This window comes from Microchirus variegatus (genome assembly GCF_963457635.1).
Source record: "Microchirus variegatus genome assembly, chromosome: 13".
NCBI lineage: Eukaryota > Metazoa > Chordata > Actinopteri > Pleuronectiformes > Soleidae > Microchirus > Microchirus variegatus.
Window position 1 is genome coordinate 6,998,762 of NC_139814.1, and position 21,138 is coordinate 7,019,899.

General features: G+C 36.6%; 5 gene segments (V, D, J or C); 3 read left to right on the forward strand and 2 right to left on the reverse strand.

Moving 5' to 3' along the window:
* The first annotated feature begins 5,729 nt into the window (after positions 1–5,729).
* On the forward strand, positions 5,730–6,215 carry LOC310936133 (Ig kappa chain V region K16-167-like). The segment is given in 2 exons: positions 5,730–5,781; positions 5,884–6,215.
* Positions 6,216–7,463: 1,248 nt separating this feature from the next.
* Positions 7,464–9,437, reverse strand: LOC310936134 (Ig lambda-2 chain C region-like). The segment is given in 3 exons: positions 9,257–9,437; positions 8,768–8,845; positions 7,464–7,883 (listed from the first exon to the last, which is right to left on the reverse strand).
* A 1,566-nt stretch (positions 9,438–11,003) lies between these two features.
* LOC310936135 (Ig kappa chain V region GOM-like) lies at positions 11,004–11,518 on the forward strand. The segment is given in 2 exons: positions 11,004–11,058; positions 11,211–11,518.
* A 2,412-nt stretch (positions 11,519–13,930) lies between these two features.
* LOC310936137 (Ig lambda-2 chain C region-like) lies at positions 13,931–15,811 on the reverse strand. The segment is given in 3 exons: positions 15,631–15,811; positions 15,141–15,218; positions 13,931–14,350 (listed from the first exon to the last, which is right to left on the reverse strand).
* Positions 15,812–15,841: 30 nt separating this feature from the next.
* On the forward strand, positions 15,842–16,201 carry LOC310936138 (Ig kappa chain V region K-25-like). The segment is given in 1 exon: positions 15,842–16,201.
* The last annotated feature ends 4,937 nt before the right edge of the window (positions 16,202–21,138 follow it).

The following is a 21,138-nucleotide window of genomic DNA, read 5'->3' on the forward strand; positions in this document are numbered from 1 at the left end:
ATATTGTGCAGCATGTGACTGAAATTGAAGTCAGTGACTTATTTCAATATTTAATAGGTGTAAATGTAAGGAAACAATGAGAAATAGTGAGAAAAGGCCATAGCATCTGCACCAGTGCAGTGTCAGGGTGAGTATTTCACTGTTGTTGCCCTTTAACCAGCAGACAAACGTTGTTATTCACTCTTTACAGACGTGATAGCTCATCACTGAGTTTGACCCTGAGGGATAGTCCCTAAGTACTGTGTGGAGCCACCTCTGCAACCCCTGACTAATAGCTTTGCATAACATTGATGTGACTGGCTGTCCGCTGAAGAGCAATCACCAACTTTGCACAGACACACACACACACACACACACACACGCACACACACACACACACACACACACACACACACACACACACACACACACACACACACACACACACACACACACACACACACACACACACACACACACACACACACACACACACACACACACCACTGAGGCCAGCTCTAATGCCAAGAGGCTTTGAACTGCAGAGCCATCCTCTAAATCAGCTGGCCCATGGCTCTACACGAGCTCTGCCATTAGGTAACAGCGGCATTAGAGGCAAAGCTAAGTAGCCAGTGCTGGAAGGAGACGCCACAGAGCCTCGCAGTCAAGGGCCATCACCATCCTCTCACTGATAATCTGTTACCTAACCAGACAGACCTAACCTTGTGCTGCTCTGAACCTGCTGAAGAGTGTGGTCAACAGATTCTGAATGTGAAGTCTGATATCCACAATGTGTAAGCATGCATATTCTCTGCAAACACAAATGAAACCATTTATCGAAGGACTGTGTTTTGCACACACTACATTCAAAAACATGCACCATGGTCACTTTTGTATGTTGTTATGCACTCATTGGCCACTTTATTAGGTATTAAGTGGCCTCCGCTGCTGCAACTCATCTTCTTCAAGGTGCCGTGCGTCATCACTCAGGCTTTAATCTTTGAGAGAATACTGTCACTCACTGGATATTTAACCTCCCCTTCAAACCGTTTTCTGCGAAACCCTGGAGATGATTGTGTGTGAAATTCCCAGTAGTTCAGCAGACCATGCACTGGTCAAACTTCAGCGGATTCTCTTAAAGGTCCAGTTTGTACTACCCAAACAAAGTTCCCTGACACAGGGTAATGAGAAAATGAGGTGTCACACTCTACACTATTTACGAACAGAAGTCACAAATTATCACACACTGTGTCTTCAACTGAATGCCTTAATGAAAGTATAAATACAAAGCAGTTGAACATGAGTTACAATGTTGTTTTTTACTGTATACATTAATTCTATTCTATATTTGTCTTATTTTTTCTACATTTTTGTCTGCATGTTGTGTCTATTCTTCTATATTCTGCTTTATCTCTTTTTGCTTCTGCCCTTCGTTCTGCTGGTTCACTTTGAATCCGTCTGCAGGAGATCAATAAGGTACATCTTATCTCATTTTAGGCGACAGAGCCTGTGTGGTGTGTGAGCGGTGATAGAAGTTGGGGTCTTTCCTGTGTGATGACACAATGCAGGCAGCTGATCTTCCAACAATCAGAGTCCAGCTCCACTGAGTCGACCTGTGGCTTAACTGCACTGGGCCGTGTGCGTCATGAGTCACCGGCTAATGCTCAGGTTGACTGGATTACCCAGCAGGTGAATTTATTCTCAACCAGAACATGCTGACAGTTGCGTGCTGAGCTGCTTCAGAACCATTAGAGACACAGGTGTCAACTGTCCTGTACATGTGGCCTCTGTTGTGTTGTTTGGTGTTTCAGCACCTGCTGAAGGGGAACATCCTCTGAACCTGCCAGGGAACAACATACTGTATGAGGAAAATACGAAAACAAACCTGGAAGCCTGAGTCACTGAGGTCTTGGGTTGTTATATCACACTTTCTATCTTGTCCAGACTGTGTTTTCAGAGTTTATACAACTGAGTTATGGTATAAGATCTAACAGGTGACATAAAGGTGTTAGCAAAAAAAAACAATTGTAATAAAAAAGAACACAAGCACGAATGCCAGGGGCAGAAACAGACCTATATCTTTGGCATACATTGACCACGAAACTTCAACAAGTATAACAGTATTATTATTATTCCTTTAGGCCCTTTCATGACTGTGTGCATTCCTTGTTCCTCTTATTTTAACATTCTGTAAATGTCAGTAAAACGATGTTTAAAATATGTATTTATTTAGTTTGGATGAAACCTTTGGGTTTAGAAAGTACAGTAATATCTGTACTTTTACTGAACTGCTCTTCCCCCCATGGTGTCATACACTCACTGTGCGAAATAAAGGGGGGTCTGGGGGGGTTAGACCCCCCTGATTAACACTCAAGACCCCCTGAAAGCCTCAAATGCAAAATTTGAGGGGGCTCTAAACATGTTACAGTGTAATTGGAAAGTCTTTTTCCTAAAGATTTTTGTAATTTCAGTTTAACTTACATGATCTACATACTTGATACACTTTGCCTGCTTTCTTATCCTTTTTAACCACACAAAATGTCAATTATTTTATTTCTAATTGTGTATTTTCAATGTATTAATTCATTGCTTTCCAAATGGCGCTGTTGAAAACGCCCACACAAGCCCACATCTGACAGGGAATATAGCCAATACTGCAGGGTGGCACCTGGGGTGGTCACACAATATTGCGCAACACATGGGAGATGGGATCCGATTATTAATGGGTATTTAGCACACTGCATACACTGATATTTCTACTACAACATTTTGGAGAAGACTATTATCCTTTTTTACTTTACTTACCCCATTGGTTACTAGTTAATTATACATTGCATTCATACAAATTTAACAACCAAATTGATTGAATTAACACAACATAAAAGTATTTGCAGGTGATATAATAACACAGAGTACTGCTGAGTAATGCTGAGTAGTTTTACCACAACTTCTAATGGTTCAGAGTAATGAACCTTTCATGTTGCTGCGCAACATTGCAGTCCTGTATTATTTCTAAATCCTCTGCACATCACTTGTATTCAGCTGCATGTTTTCACTGCAGTTTACTCCAAACAAAGAAGATGAGACAGCACAGCAAAGCGCATCGGTGTCTTGTTTTTTTTTTTTTTTTATTAGAGTGAGAAGCAGCTACACCTCATCTTTCTGTGAGCTCTGTGTTGTCAATAAGCCGAGTCAGGATGAGTCTGCACACTCACGTGAGCAGTCTATTAGAGTCAGAGCTGCAGTTCACTGATGGACTTACCTGTCTGCAACCACGTGACTGTGATGTGCAACAGACAACAGAACTGAGTCATGATGTATCAGTGGGAAAGATATGAAAATAGTAGGTAGTTTGAGTGAAAACAGTGATGAAGGGGTGCAGTATTTAATTGCCCCCTCATTGCTCTAGTCACATTTTTGTTTTGATGCATTGATTAGGGGAAAGCACATTGCTGTGTCACGAAGCAGAGATGTAATTCCACGTGAGTCAGCACTTTGCTGAAAGGCAACCTGCTGAGTGTTGTTCTCTACTTCATCTATTTTACCTGGTCCATCATCCGTAGAACTAACAGAGCTGATACACATCAGCTCTCAGCAGCTCAGTGTACAAAATGTTTAATAACATGACCATTGTCAGGTGTAAGATTTTCGAACCATTTTGAGTGCAGTTTTTCCTTTTGATTCCTGCTTTCTGTGAAATTAATGTTCCATTGAATCGTCAGAGTCGGCCCAAAGCAAAGTGGCTGCTGGCAGTATATGGAGAGCATATTAAAGAAATCTAGATATCTTTTGATATATTTAACTATCTAAATAATGTTGAGCTTAAGTTATTTGTTTTTATTACGTAGTTGTCGGTTGCTCATTTAGTGCACATTCATTCTCACATGTGTTCTAAGTTTTAAAAACCAAAGTCATTAAACTGGTTTACTTTTTCATTATAGAGTTCTAAACCTACTGGGTTTGGTATCATTCACGTTGTTTCCATTACTATAGTTCCTCCTCAATGTTTTGTCAATGTTGGAGATTAACGCATGTTTTCAGGATTTTTAAGTCTTTTTGACTGATCCACAGTTCGGCATTGTTCACTTTGATACTCATGTCCTACTTCGAAAAGATGGCAGTCACACAACAGACAGGAAACAATAGCAATCCAGGTGTTGTAGGAGTTTTCTAACTCCAGAAGATGGCAGTAACGCAACATCATGAATGCAAGCTGCTGTTAAACCCCATAGAACAAGAACAAGAACAAGTAGATGGGAAGGACAAGCACAAGACGGAGGAAATGAGGGGATGAGAGGAGGAGTCACGTTATTGTAGGAGTTTTCAAACTCCAGAAGATGGCAGTAAAGCAATATCATGGATGGAAGCTGCTGTTTAACCCCATAGAAGACCAAGAACAAGAAGATGGGTTGGAGAAGCATGACACAAAGGAGATGAGGGGTGCTCCTCTGCGTGTCGATATGAATCTTTGCTGAACAACATTAGAAATTCAGATTTAAATGCATCTGCTTGGATTGATGTGAAAATCTAATGTAATATATTATTAAACAATAGTAATAATGATAATAAAGATGTTGATAAACTGGGACTTTTTTTTTTTTTTTTTTTTTTTTTAACCAGTCCTGGTATTTATGAGAGATTCCAGGAACAAGAGTAAGTGAAACTACCAGTTATTTAAATGTGAAGGTTATTTCCTGTCCATGTCTCGGTTTCTTCACCTGCATCTGTGCTGATTGTCATGCATCAACAGTTGAGAAGTTTCACATTTCATCTTCATTAGCACATGAATGTTATTGCATTTCCCATTATTTAAACACTTCGGGTCAGACTAAGTCCCAAGATATGACCACATATCCATCGACGATGTCCTATACCAAACATGTCCTCCTCACAAACAAACGTGTCCCCGAACACAAACATATTCTCATGTTTCAAGCATTTTAAGGTTATTGTTGCATTTCCAGCACCTTGTAACTGAGGTAGATTCATATGAATGTACTGTAGGCACACACTCAAAAAAAATTTCACTGTTCCTATCGCATTAAAAAAGACATATCATTTTGCTATAAACAAACAAAATCATGCTTTATAACAGTCACAATCACAGAAACCTATGGAGGGCCAGAAGTGCCACAATTAAATAAATAAACACGTCATTCAGAAATTAATTCAATCTGTCACTGATTAAAGAAAATGGGAAATAAAAATTATTTATTAAGTAAATGTGTCATTGATTAAAACATGAATTAAATGTATATATGTAGAATTATTTCACAATTTTTTATTTATTTAATGATGGTATTTCCAGTGCTTGTGCATCATATTTTTTTCAAATTATATTTTAATTAAATTCATTATATGTTTAATACATCATTTATGTATTTATTTCCCATTATTAATAAATGTTATTAATTAATAATAACACAATAACACAAATGAAAATTATAAGAACAAAAAAAATGTGTCATGAGTTGGAGTCATGAAAATGAAGTAAATTAAGTCATTTTTAACATTAATATATGACATTTAAAGGAAACTCTGACTTTGAGAAGATGACATTTAAAATATGAGAAAATAGAATGTTTAGAAAAAATGAAAGTCCCTGCTGGAGTCAGTCACAGCATTTCCATAGAGAGTGACTTTGCATCAGCAGCACCATGCTCCAGTGCTCTGGGACACTTTATAGTCCTGACAGTTGAAGACTGGAGGACTGACAGCTGTCCTTCATGACAACACAAGACACAGAAATCATGACTTTGACCTCCGTCCTCATCTGGACTCTCCTCTGCTGCTGCTTCACAGGTAAAGTCCAGAGAGTCAAACTCCTCTGTCAACATCTGTCCCTCTGAAATGAAGCCGACAAAACCATGACTCTGCTTTATGTCTCTGTCTCTGTGTCCTCAGAGTCCAGAGGACAGGTCACAGTGACTCAGTCTGGAGCAGTGACATCTGCTGTGGGAGGATCTGCCACCATCACATGTACAACCAGTCAGAATGTTTATGTTAGTGGCAGCAGCCACTGCCTACACTGGTACCAACAGAGAGATGGAGAAACTCCTAAACTCCTTATTTACCGTGCTTCCACTCGAGCATCAGGGATTCCAGGTCGTTTTACAGGCAGTGGATCACATTCTTCTTTCACTCTGACCATCAGTGGAGTCCAGGCTGAAGATGCTGCAGTTTACTACTGTCAGAGTTTTCACTCCATCAACAGTAAAGATGTGTTCACACAGTGAAAAAGCCTCGTACAAAAACCTCCTTCAGTGAAAGAGAACAGAAACTGAAGTGACTGCAGAGACTGATACAGTTCACTGAGGACACACACCAGTGATTTAATACACTTTATTCCACTATTTCAGTGAAGCTCACTTGTTTATAAGTGATTATACATTATTATTAGTTAAGAATAAGTTATTTGTCTCATAGTCTTTACATTTTCACTCAGTTTGATTCACAAAGAAAATCCATCAGCAGCTCAGAGATTATTTAACTCACATCATTAATAAATCAGCCTCTATGCTGATGATGTTCTATGATACATGGAAAACATCCACGTTTTATATGATCACTCTTGTTTATTTATTTATTTATTTTGTAGTATTGTCGTAAATGTGCATAAAAAACATTTATATATATGTTGAAATCAACACATAATAACAAATGTCCATTAGACATGTTCAAGTTACATTTTTGTCTAATATTCTTCATGTCACATTAAACTCAGCTCACATACATTTTCATTAACAACTTTTATATTTATTACAAATAATCATAATTATACTTCGCAAACAGTATTTTTTTATTCACTATTAAGACTTTCTATATTTTATATAGTTTTTTAAAAATTACTTTCATGTCATGTGACTCAATCTCTCCAATCTTAGGCCTAAATGTAGTGTAGATGTATTGGATTTGAGTGCATTTCAATAGTTTTTTCTAGAAAAACAAATGTGTATATTTGCCAAAATAATATGTATAAAAGGCATTTACATCAAAGAACAGGAAGGAATAAAATGTGCCCAAATAAACCTTCCACAGTTTTAACACTTTTTTAAAAAGAATAATAGAAAAATAAAGTAAAACATCATCTAATAATTTGGATTTTTATTAATTTGACGAGTGGATAAAATGTTAATTTAATGTGTATGCATGTGTTATTTTATGAATGTACACAAACATTAAAAACACTTTTCATGTTATGTGATTTAATCAGTCCAATCCAAGACTTATGATTGACTTTTTTCATCTTCATTTGTGTTGATGATATCAAATGTCTTTTCTCCTGACATAAAAAGTCATTTGTAAATTGTTGATGATTTATTTCTATAAAGTTGTTTAAAATGACATTCACTGATCATGTTTGTTCATCCTATTTCACCCTGGTGTCATTAAAATGTCACTTCATAATAACAAGTGCATAGAAACATGTTTTTTTAAATGAAACACAAACAAGTTTATTATGTGAAAAAGTGTAAAGAGTCAGGATCATCATGAGCGAGAAGTTTTCAAACTTTAAATTGTGAAAAGAGACAGAAATGCAGAGTAAAAGCAGTAGCAGAGAGTCAGTGAGTCAGGTCAGGACTAGGAACACTGGTCTGTCCTCAGTGTCTCTGAGAGAATCTGGGAGCCCTGGGTGGCCTCACAGGTCACAGAGCCCACCTTCCTCCACTGGTCAGCAGAAAGCCTCAGGATGCTGCTCCAGCTGTAGAGACCGTCCTTCTCCAGCAGCCCACGACTCATGCTCTGCTCCCAGCTGCTGCTGCTGCTGCTGCTGCCGTCCAACTTCCAGGACAGAGTCCAGTCTGAGGGGAAGCCCTTGTTGGCCAGACACATGAGCGTGGCCTTCCCCTGCTGCAGCTCCTCACTGGAGGGCGGCAGCACCGTCAGGGTGGGACGGACGTCACCTAGGAGACAACAGTCAGTTTAGAGCACAGAGAGGACACAGCTGTCGGTTGAACGCCACACACTCGGACATGTTTCTGTGTGAGAGCTGATTTTGTGCCACATGGTTTTTCTGCTCCACCAGTCACATGGTTTCACTTCGCTTTAAGAAGCCTCTCATGCACATCAGCACAGAGACAATCATCAAACACTTTGACCTGAAGAAATGTAGAAAAACTAGACTGGAAACTGACTTTGACAACATTTGTAACATTTCTAATCCAAATCATCAAACATCTGGAGACGGAAACTCTTGAGTTTTAAATACAAGTGAATAAAGAAATGACTTCAAACAACATGTAACACAATAGATTACAGATTTTCAACATGTTCAAATCTCATCTTTATCTTCACTGTGTTAAGTTGCTTCTGAATCTCAAGTCATGTTAAACAAATAAAGTGTTGATGGAATTAAAAAAATTATAAGTGAAATTTCCAGTTTTAAACTCCAGCCTAACATGAATATGTAAAGTAAGATTGCAAAATATTTCTCATCAAAAATATTAAATATACTTTAGAGTTCATGGAAAACATGAACAAAAATATAAAATATTGTAAAAACATATCAAATCTTGTTCGTTTAGAATTCAGACAGTATTGATAAAACTTTTTAAATCACTGCTAAACAAAACTGAATTAAAACTGAATTGAAGTTTTAAGATACAAACATAATCTTGACAGGACTGTGTCGAGTAAAATTGCTCAGAGTTCAGCTCCAGAATGAAATAAAAACATCAATATTTAAAAAATATAAAATTACATTAAAGTGAGATTTGACCTACAGCAAACCATTTAAAATTGGATAATTACACAAATATTGTTATGATCGTATTAGAGAAAAACTTACTTCCAGCTTCCAGTCTGGTTCCTCCACCAAACGTGAGCCACAGTGATTCAAAGTCTCTGAGGCGTCGTACAAAAACCTCTGAGTGTAGAGACACACGTGTCTGTGACTGTGAAACAAACAAACTCACCAGAATGAGTCTGTTTGTAAAGATTTATCAGCTGATTTTAAAATCTGAAGATGAAGAACAATCACAGGTTTTACTAAATTAAGTCATTTTTTAAAAGTGATATATTCAATTTAAGAAGCTGATATTAAAAGATGACATTGTAAATGTCCTCACTGCAGGACTAATAAAGGACCATCTTATCTTAAAAAATATGAGAAAATAAAATCTCAGATAAAATTAAAATCTAAAAGTGTCATCACATCCTGATCAATCCTCTGATAAAGTGATTGATAAATTGATCGACAGGATGATGAAATTGATGAAAGTCCCTGCTGGAGTCAGTCAGAGCATTTCCATAGAGAGTGACTTTGCATCAGCAGCACCATGCTCCAGTGCTCTGGGACACTTTATAGTCCTGACAGTTGAAGACTGGAGGACTGACAGCTGTCCTTCATGACAACACAAGACACAGAAATCATGACTTTGACCTCCGTCCTCATCTGGACTCTCCTCTGCTGCTGCTTCACAGGTAAAGTCCAGAGAGTCAAACTCCTCTGTCAACATCTGTCCCTCTGAAATGAAGCCGACAAAACCATGACTCTGCTTTATGTCTCTGTCTCTGTGTCCTCAGAGTCCAGAGGACAGGTCACAGTGACTCAGTCTGGAGCAGTGACATCTGCTGTGGGAGGATCTGCCACCATCACATGTACAACCAGTCAGAATGTTCATGGCAACAACTACCTATCCTGGTACCAACAGAGAGATGGAGAAACTCCTAAACTCCTTATTTACTATGCTTCCACTCGACAATCAGGGATTCCAGGTCGTTTTACAGGCAGTGGATCACATTCTTCCTTCACTCTGACCATCAGTGGAGTCCAGGCTGAAGATGCTGCAGTTTACTACTGTCAGAGTCTTCACTACATCAACAGCATCTATGTGTTCACACAGTGAAAAAGCCTCGTACAAAAACCTCCTTCAGTGAAAGAGAACAGAAACTGAAGTGACTGCAGAGACTGATACAGTTCACTGAGGACACACACCAGTGATTTAATACACTTTATTCCATTATTATGTACATTATACAATAATTTAAAATGTAAAATGGTTAAGTATTTTGTTCTAATTCTCCTTTTTTTGTTGAAAAACATTTTTATTCAACAGAAAAACCATCAGCAGTTTCTTTAACTCACATAATTAATAAATCAGCCTCTATGCTGATGACGTCCTATGATACTATGTATCATATAGTATTTGGTAGTAGTTGGATGTAAAACATCCACATTTTCTATGATCACTCTTGTTTATTTATTTATTTATTATTTATTTATTGGTGTTGTTGTTAATGTACAAGAACATTTTCATATATTTTGGAATCAACAAATATGTTCAAGTTACATTTTTGTCTAATATTCTTCACGTCACATGAAAACATTTATTCTTAATCTGATCACTTTATTTATTTATTTATTTTTGTTGGGTGGGGGGTTTTCCTCTTGTTTTAAATGTGCAAGAAACATTTTCATTTATTTTGGAATCAACATTAAACCTAAAAAGATTTTTACTCTTAATTTAGAGATCATTTGGAAAGTTTGGATTATTCCCTAATATATTTGACGTAAACAGAGAAAATAAATGATTTCACTTGTTTCTCAATCAGAGCAGCTGTTTTAACTTTATTATTTTTGTTTAAATAGAAAACATCTGAATTTATGATCTAACACTTTGTTGATTTGAGGTTTTTCACATCAGTCATTCCACATTCTTATCTCTGATCAAAGAGAAAAAAAATAACATCACTGATGAGATGCTTCAAATAATTGTATTGTGTATTTAACATGAACATTCTTCCATGACAGAATTTACTCCAGACTTTCAGTTGTTTTCTGGTAATCAAATGTTTTCTACTCTATAGTTTCTAACATTTATTCCTGCTCATGTTGCAGAGAATGTCCACAGTCACATGTGTCAGTGGTGATGGACACAGCAGGACATGTTGAGGACAGCTGCACTTGACTGACTCTGTGTGTTTGCATATGTGTCCTCCCTCTTTGTTCTTGGCCGTTAAGAGTCCAGTGTTGATCAGTGAGTGTCCAGGTCTTTCAGAGACACTGACTCACCAGCAGCACAATGATGATGATGTGTGTGACTCTACTGCTGCTCACTCTGGAGCTCCTTGTTCAGGGTGAGACTCTCTGGTGAAAACCTGATGGAGAAACCTGATCTTCTGTCTCTTTTCCACGTTAAAGAAACAATCATCTTCTGTTTGGACGTTGATCTTCGTCCTCCAGCTTTGATTTGTCTCAGTAACGTTTCTCCTGTTTGATATGTTTTCAGGTTCATCAGGAGACATCACCATGACTCAGTCTCCTGGATCTCTGTCTCCTTCTCCAGGACAGACTGTCTCTATCAAATGTAAATCCAGTCAACTTATAGGTGATGATGTTAACTGGTACCTGCAGAAACCTGCACAACCTCCTAAACTCCTGATTGAAGATACAACTCGTCGTCAGTCTGGAGTTCCAGATCGCTTCAGTGCAACTTATCATCAGACTGACTTCACTCTGACCATCAGAGATGTTCAGACTGAAGATGGAGGAGTTTATTACTGTCAGCAGCATAACAGCTACCCGTTCACACAGTGATAAAACGTGGTACAAAAACCTCCCTCAGCTGCAGAGGAACTGATGTGACTCAACAGCTGCACACACACTAAAATATCACAGCAGACGATGAACATCTTTCTCACAGTTACACTGAACATTTAAACATGACAATAACACCTTTAATCATAAAATCACTTCTATGTTTGACCACATGTTTCTACAGAGAATGTTTACGTGCTGAGTTTGAGGTCAAGTCTTTGAGTTGACATGTGAGTGAAGAAGAGAATATTAGAGGAATTTGTCCACTGATTTTATTTCCAACAAACATCAACAGTGTTGAACTACTTCACTAAACATTTACTCAATTATATGAACTTTATTTATTTAGAAACTACACTGGTACATGGATTTGATATTTTCTTATTACACACACTAGTGATTTAAAAAGGTTTATTCAACTATTTTGTATGTTATTATAATTTTAATTGTCCACTAGACAGGGTCAAGTTATTCCTTTTAATATTCTTCAAGTTTGTTACTGAAGTGTATTAGACACTTTAACACAGCAAATATGTTACTATAATTCTGTGGGTTCACATGGTCTGTGAACTGGGGTTTACAATACCCTACAATTAAGTTTTACGACAGATGTCTGTAGATTTTGTCTGAGCAGGTACTGCTCAGATGAATCATCGGTTGACCATAAAGTGGAGGTGTAGGTTAGGCATTGGTCCTGGCATTTGTCCTTTGATGTGCTCCCTAGAGGAGACTGGAGGTCGAATGGCTAACCAAGGGCATAGGAAGATGTAGGAGGAGCAGGTAACCTTTATTAAGTGTGGCTTTGCTCAGAAGAAGTTAGTGCTTCTTAGGATTTTGGCTGAGGCACTCCCGAGCAACTGCAGAGCTTGGAATTGACACTTGACTTGTTACAGAATAAAGATCTCTTTGTTTGGTAAATGTCTTGTGTCACGGAGTCTCATTCTACGTCATCATCTCATCACCTGGTGTTCTGAACAAGAAGGAAGCCTGACAAAAACGACATTACATATACATACATAAATACTTTTAATTCAAGTGAAAATCCACCAGCAGCTCAGAAATTCTTTAATTCACATGATTACTAAATCAGCCTCTGTGCTGATGACGTCCTATGATACTTGTAAAACATCCAAATGTTCTTTTATGTTTTATTCTCTTCACTTTTTTGGGGGGATGTTCTTCTTGTTTTAAATGTGCAACAGACATTTTAATATATTTTGGAATCCACATTAAATCAAGTTGAGAAAATGTCATAACAACTACATTTTTGTTCTCTTGATGATTTCAAAACATGGATTGTACTCTTTATTTGAACTTTGTATTGCTTTCTTTCAAGTTGACATGTGTGTTGTTGTTAAAAGTGTATGCATATTAAAATCACAGAACATTAAATCTACCTTGTGGATGGAAAGTGCTTTATGAATGAAATTACCTCACTTTCCATTTAAATATTATTTGCTTTCATAGTAAAGTATACAAAATGAAAATGTATGACTTGCTTCCATGTCATTTCCATTAATGCTGATGATATGATAATGTTCTTTAGTAGTATTTGAAAAGAGTGGTATAAATAAAATATTGAAAATGTCACTAAAGGTCGTTTAACATGGTCTTATCTTAATATTTTGGCTGATCTAATATTATTCTATCACTGATAAAAGTCAGTTTAAATCAGAACATTTGTGGGGGAAAATTGACTCAAAGACATGTTTATTCTCAAAAAGGTTCAAATTAATCAAAATTATTAAGCAAGAAAATACTGATTGATTTTTTTATTTTTAGACAACACAGAAATGTAGAGAATAGAGTAAAACCAGTCGGAGTCAGTCAGAGCATTTCCATAGAGGCCACAACAGATAGTATGTCCATGAGACATGTTCAAGTTACTTTTTTGTGTAATATTCTTCACATCACATGAAACTCAGCTCAGACAATTTCATTTACAATGCAACTTATATAATTATACTTATAATTATACATTGCAAACAGTTTTTTTATTCACAAGTACTAGTTCCTATATTTTATATAGATATTCCAAATTTGCTTTCATGCCATGTGACCCAATCACGCCAATGTTAGCCCAAAAAACAGGAAGGAATAAAAGGAACCTTCCATAGTTTTAACACTTTTTTAAAAAGAATAAGAATAATAGTAAAATAAATTATATTATTATTATTTATATATTGTATTATTAGTGAATTATATAAAATGTCTTTCTTCCTGACATTTTAAAAAGTAATTTGTAAATTGTTGATGGTTTATTTCTATAAAGTTGTTCAAATGATCATGTTTGTTCATCCTATTTCACCCTGGTGTCATTAAAATGTCACTTCATAATAACAAGTCCATAGAAACATGTTTTTTTAATGAAACACAAACAACTTTATTAAGTGAAAAGTTGAAAGAGTCAGGATCATCATGAGCGAGAAGTTTTCAAACTTTAAATTGTGAAAAGAGACAGAAATGCAGAGTAAAAGCAGTAGCAGAGAGTCAGTGAGTCAGGTCAGGACTAGGAACACTGGTCTGTCCTCAGTGTCTCTGAGAGAATCTGGGAGCCCTGGGTGGCCTCACAGGTCACAGAGCCCACCTTCCTCCACTGGTCAGCAGAAAGCCTCAGGATGCTGCTCCAGCTGTAGAGACCGTCCTTCTCCAGCAGCCCACGACTCATGCTCTGCTCCCAGCTGCTGCTGCTGCTGCTGCTGCCGTCCAACTTCCAGGACAGAGTCCAGTCTGAGGGGAAGCCCTTGTTGGCCAGACACATGAGCGTGGCCTTCCCCTGCTGCAGCTCCTCACTGGAGGGCGGCAGCACCGTCAGGGTGGGACGGACGTCACCTAGGAGACAACAGTCAGTTTAGAGCACAGAGAGGACACAGCTGTCGGTTGAACGCCACACACTCGGACATGTTTCTGTGTGAGAGCTGATTTTGTGCCACATGGTTTTTCTGCTCCACCAGTCACATGGTTTCACTTCGCTTTAAGAAGCCTCTCATGCACATCAGCACAGAGACAATCATCAAACACTTTGACCTGAAGAAATGTAGAAAAACTACACTGGAAACTGACTTTGACAACATTTGTAACATTTCTAATCCAAATCATCAAACATCTGGAGACTGAAACTCTTGAGTTTTAAATACAAGTAAATACAGAAATGACTTCAAACAACATGTAACACAATATATTACAGATTTTCAACATGTTCAAATCTCATCTTTATCTTCACTGTGTTAAGTTGCTTCTGAATCTCAAGTCATGTTAAATAAATTAATGTATGTAAAGTGTAAATATACTTTAGTGTTCATGGAAAACGTGAACAAAAATATTCAATATTGTAAAAACATATCAAATCTTTGTGTAGAATTCAGACAGTATTGATAAAACTTTTTAAATAACTTCAAAACAAAACAAATTTAAAACTGAATTGAAGTTTTATGATACAAACATAATCTTGACAGGACTGTGTCGAGTAAAATTGCTCAGAGTTCAGCTCCAGAATGAAGGAGACAAAATAAAAAAATCAATATTTTAAAAAGAAAATAAAGTGAGATTTGACCTACAACAATCTTTTTAAAATTGGATAATTACACAAATATTGTTATGATCGTATTAGAGAAAAACGTACTTCCAACTTCCAGTCTGGTTCCTCCACCAAACGTCCACCACAGTGATTCAAAGTCTCTGAGGCGTCGTACAAAAACCTCTGAGTGTAGAGACACACGTGTCTGTGACTGTGAAACAAACAAACTCACCAGAATGAGTCTGTTTGTAAAGATTTATCAGCTGATTTTAAAATCTGAAGATGAAGAACAATCACAGGTTTTACTTAATTAGGTCATTTTTTTAAAGTGATATATTACATTTAAGAAGCTGATATTAAAAGATGACATTGTAAATGTCCTCACTGCAGGACTAATAAAGGACCATCTTATCTAAAAAAAATATGAGAAAATAAAATCTCAGATAAAATTAAAATCAAAAAGTGTCATCACATCCTGATCAATCCTCTGATAAAGTGATTGATAAATTGATCGACAGGATGATGAAATTGATGAAAGTCCCTGCTGGAGTCAGTCAGAGCATTTCCATAGAGAGTGACTTTGCATCAGCAGCACCATGCTCCAGTGCTCTGGGACACTTTATAGTCCTGACAGTTGAAGACTGGAGGACTGACAGCTGTCCTTCATGACAACACAAGACACAGAAATCATGACTTTGACCTCCGTCCTCATCTGGACTCTCCTCTGCTGCTGCTTCACAGGTAAAGTCCAGAGAGTCAAACTCCTCTGTCAACATCTGTCCCTCTGAAATGAAGCCGACAAAACCATGACTCTGCTTTATGTCTCTGTCTCTGTGTCCTCAGAGTCCAGAGGACAGGTCACAGTGACTCAGTCTGGAGCAGTGACATCTGCTGTGGGAGGATCTGCCACCATCACATGTGCAACCAGTCAGAATGTTTATAACAACATCTACCTAAACTGGTACCAACAGAGAGATGGAGAAACTCCTAAACTCCTTATTTCCTATGCTTCCACTCGAGCATCAGGGATTCCAGGTCGTTTTACAGGCAGTGGATCACATTCTTCCTTCACTCTGACCATCAGTGGAGTCCAGGCTGAAGATGCTGCAGTTTACTACTGTCAGAGTTATCACGAGATCAACAGTAAAGCTGTGTTCACACAGTGAAAAAGCCTCGTACAAAAACCTCCTTCAGTGAAAGAGAACAGAAACTGAAGTGACTGCAGAGACTGATACAGTTCACTGAGGACACACACCAGTGATTTAATACACTTTATTACACTGTTTCAGTGAAGCTCACTTGTTTATAAGTGATTATACATTATTATTAGTTAAGAATAAGTTATTTGTCTCATAGTCTTTACATTTTCATTCAAACTCAGTTTGATTCACAAAGAAAATCCATCAGCAGCTCAGAGATTATTTAACTCACATCATTAATAAATCAGCCTCTATGCTGATGATGTTCTATGATACATGGAAAACATCCAAGTTTTATATGATCACTCGTTTATTTATTTATTTATTTAGTAGTATTGTCGTAAATGTGCATAAAAAACATTTATATATATGTTGAAATCAACACATAATAACAAATGTCCATTAGACATGTTCAAGTTACATTTTTGTCTAATATTCTTCATGTCACATTAAACTCAGCTCACATACATTTTCATTAACAACTTTTATATTTATTACAAATAATCATAATTATACTTCGCAAACAGAATTTTTTTTATTCACTATTAAGACTTTCTATATTTTATATAGTTTTTTAAAAATTACTTTCATGTCATGTGACTCAATCTCTCCAATCTTAGGCCTAAATGTAGTGTAGATTTATTGGATTTGAGTGCATTTCAATAGTTTTTTCTAGAAAAACAAATGTGTATATTTGCCAAAATAATATGTATAAAAGGCATTTACATCAAAGAACAGGAAGGAATAAAATGAGCCCAAATAAACCTTCCACAGTTTTAACACTTTTTTAAAAAGAATAATAGTAAAATAAAGTAAAACATCATCTAATAATTTGGATTTTTATTAATTTGACAAGTGGATAAAATGTTAATTTAATGTGTATGCATGTGTTATTTTATGAATGTACACAAACATTAAAAACACTTTTCATGTTATGTGATTTAATCAGTCCAATCCAAGACTTATGATTGACTTTTTTCATCTTCATTTGTGTTGATGATATAACATTTCTTTTTTTTCCTGGCATTTAAAAAAGTCATTTGTATATTGTAGATGATTTATTTCTATAAAGTTCAGACATTCACTGATCATGTTTGTTCATCCTATTTCACCCTGATGTCATTAAAATGTCACTTCATAATAACAAGTCCATGGAAACATTTTTTAATGAAAACAAACTTTATTAAGTGAAAAAGTTTAAAGAGTCAGGATCATCATGAGCAAGAAGTTTTCAAACTTTAAATTGTGAAAAGAGACAGAAATGCAGAGTAAAAGCAGTAGCAGAGAGTCAGTGAGTCAGGTCAGGACTAGGAACACTGGTCTGTCCTCAGTGTCTCTGAGAGAATCTGGGAGCCCTGGGTGGCCTCACAGGTCACAGAGCCCACCTTCCTCCACTGGTCAGCAGAAAGCCTCAGGATGCTGCTCCAGCTGTAGAGACCGTCCTTCTCCAGCAGCCCACGACTCATGCTCTGCTCCCAGCTGCTGCTGCTGCTGCTGCTGCTGCTGCCGTCCAACTTCCAGGACAGAGTCCAGTCTGAGGGGAAGCCCTTGTTGGCCAGACACATGAGCGTGGCCTTCCCCTGCTGCAGCTCCTCACTGGAGGGCGGCAGCACCGTCAGGGTGGGACGGACGTCACCTAGGAGACAACAGTCAGTTTAGAGCACAGAGAGGACACAGCTGTCGGTTGAACGCCACACACTCGGACATGTTTCTGTGTGAGAGCTGATTTTGTGCCACATGGTTTTTCTGCTCCACCAGTCACATGGTTTCACTTCGCTTTAAGAAGCCTCTCATGCACATCAGCACAGAGACAATCATCAAACACTTTGACCTGAAGAAATGTAGAAAAACTACACTGGAAACTGACTTTTACAACATTTGTAACATTTCTAATCCAAATCATCAAACATCTGGAGACTGAAACTCTTTAGTTTTAAATACAAGTCAATAAAGAAATGACTTCAAACAGCATGTAACACAATAGATTACAGATTTTTCAACATGTTCAAATCTCATCTTTATCTTCACTGTGTTAAGTTGCTTCTGAATCTCAAGTCATGTTAAACAAATAAAGTGTTGATGGAATGAAAAAAATTATAAGTGAAATTTCCAGTTTTAAACTCCAGCCTAACATGAATATGTAAAGTAAGATTGCAAAATATTTCTCATCAAAAATATCAAATATACTTTAGAGTTCATGGAAAACATGAACAAAAATATAAAATATTGTAAAAACATCAAATCTTGTTCGTTTAGAATTCAGACAGTATTGATAAAACTTTTTAAATCACTGCTAAACAAAACTGAATTAAAACTGAATTGAAGTTTTAAGATACAAACATAATCTTGACAGGACTGTGTCGAGTAAAATTGCTCAGAGTTCAGCTCCAGAATGAAATAAAAACATCAATATTTAAAAAATATAAAATTACATTTAAGTGAGATTTGACCTACAGCAAACCATTTAAAATTGGATAATTACACAAATATTGTTATGATCGTATTAGAGAAAAACTTACTTCCAACTTCCAGTCTGGTTCCTCCACCAAACGTCCACCACAGTGATTCAAAGTCTCTGAGGCGTCGTACAAAAACCTCTGAGCGTAGAGACACACGTGTCTGTGACTGTGAAACAAACAAACTCACCAGAATGAGTCTGTTTGTAAAGATTTATCAGCTGATTTTAAAATCTGAAGATGAAGAACAGTCACAGATTTTACTTAATTAAGTCATTTTTTAAAAGTGATATATTCAATTTAAGAAGCTGATATTAAAAGATGACATTGTAAATGTCCTCACTGCAGGACTAATAAAGGACCATCTTATCTTAAAAAATATGAGAAAATAAAATCTCAGATAAAAATAAAACCCAAAAGTGTCATCACATCCTGATCAATCCTCTGATAAAGTGATTGATAAATTGATCGACAGGATGATGAAATTGATGAAAGTCCCTGCTGGAGTCAGTCAGAGCATTTCCATAGAGAGTGACTTTGCATCAGCAGCACCATGCTCCAGTGCTCTGGGACACTTTATAGTCCTGACAGTTGAAGACTGGAGGACTGACAGCTGTCCTTCATGACAACACAAGACACAGAAATCATGACTTTGACCTCCGTCCTCATCTGGACTCTCCTCTGCTGCTGCTTCACAGGTAAAGTCCAGAGAGTCAAACTCCTCTGTCAACATCTGTCCCTCTGAAATGAAGCCGACAAAACCATGACTCTGCTTTATGTCTCTGTCTCTGTGTCCTCAGAGTCCAGAGGACAGTTCACAGTGACTCAGTCTGGAGCAGTGACATCTGCTGTGGGAGGATCTGCCACCATCACATGTACAACCAGTCAGAATGTTTATTATCATAGTAGCTACGGTCACTACCTACACTGGTACCAACAGAGAGATGGAGAAACTCCTAAACCCCTTGTTTACTATGCTTCCACTCGAGCATCAGGGATTCCAGGTCGTTTTACAGGCAGTGGATCACATTCTTCCTTCACTCTGACCATCAGTGGAGTCCAGGCTGAAGATGCTGCAGTTTACTACTGTCAGAGTTTTCATGTCATCAACAGCATCTATGTGTTCACACAGTGAAAAAGCCTCGTACAAAAACCTCCTTCAGTGAAAGAGAACAGAAACTGAAGTGACTGCATAGACTGATACAGTTCACTGAGGACACACACCACTGATTTAATACACTTTATTACACTATTTTGTACATTAATACAATAATTTAAATTGTCCAGTAAACATGGTTAAGTATGTTGTTTTAATGCTTCTCATTTGTTGAAAAACATTTTTATTCAATAGAAAAACCATCAGCAGCTTCTTTAACTCACATCATGAATAAATCAGCCTCTATGCTGATGACGACCTATGATACATGGAAAACATCCAACTTTTCTATGATCATTCTTGCTTATTTATTTATTTATTTATTGGTGTTGTTGTTAAAGTGCAACAAACACTTTCATATATTATGGATTCAGCAAATATGTTCAAGTTACATTTTTGTCACATGAAACTCAGCTCAAAGACTTTTTCACTAAATACAACTTATAATAATTATACTTTGCAAACAGTTTGGAACAAATCACTCCAATCTAACACCAACATGTATAATAAATTAATTGGATTTGAGTGCATTTTTAGAGTTTTTCTTGGAAAAACAAATAATACTCATGAAAGGCATTTACATTTATAAAAGAATAGGAAGGAATAAAATGAGCCCAATTAAACCTTCCACAATTTTAATTTTTAAAAAGAATAATAGTAAAATAAATCAAAACATCATAGATATAAAAGGAGATCATGTTGAAGCAAATTGTATTTTTCTTCTAAATAACAAATAAACTCAAAGACTTTTTTCTTTTCCAAACTTTGAAATAAAGATTTCAACAAACTGAAAAGTGATTTGATTCTCTAATAATTGAAAAATTATTTGTAAAATTGGGAAAATTTTATCTATTATTTGACAAGTTGATAAAATATATATTGAATGTGTAGTCACGTTATTTTATTAATCTATACAAACATGAACATAAATCAATAGCTATCTATGTTATGTGATTTAATCAGTCCAATCCAAGATTTATGATTTACTTTTTTCATCTTAATTTGTGTTGGTGATATAACATTTATTTTTTCCTGGCATTTTAAAGAGTACTTTGTAAATTGTTGATGATTTATTTCTATAAAGTTGTTTAAAATGTCATTCACTGATCATGTTTGTTCATCCTATTTCACCCTGGTGTCATTAAAATGTCACTTCATAATAACAAGTCCATAGAAACATGTTTTTTTAATGAAAACAATCAAGTTTATTATGTGAAAAAGTGTAAAGAGTCAGGATCATCATGAGCGAGAAGTTTTCAAACTTTAAATTGTGAAAAGAGACAGAAATGCAG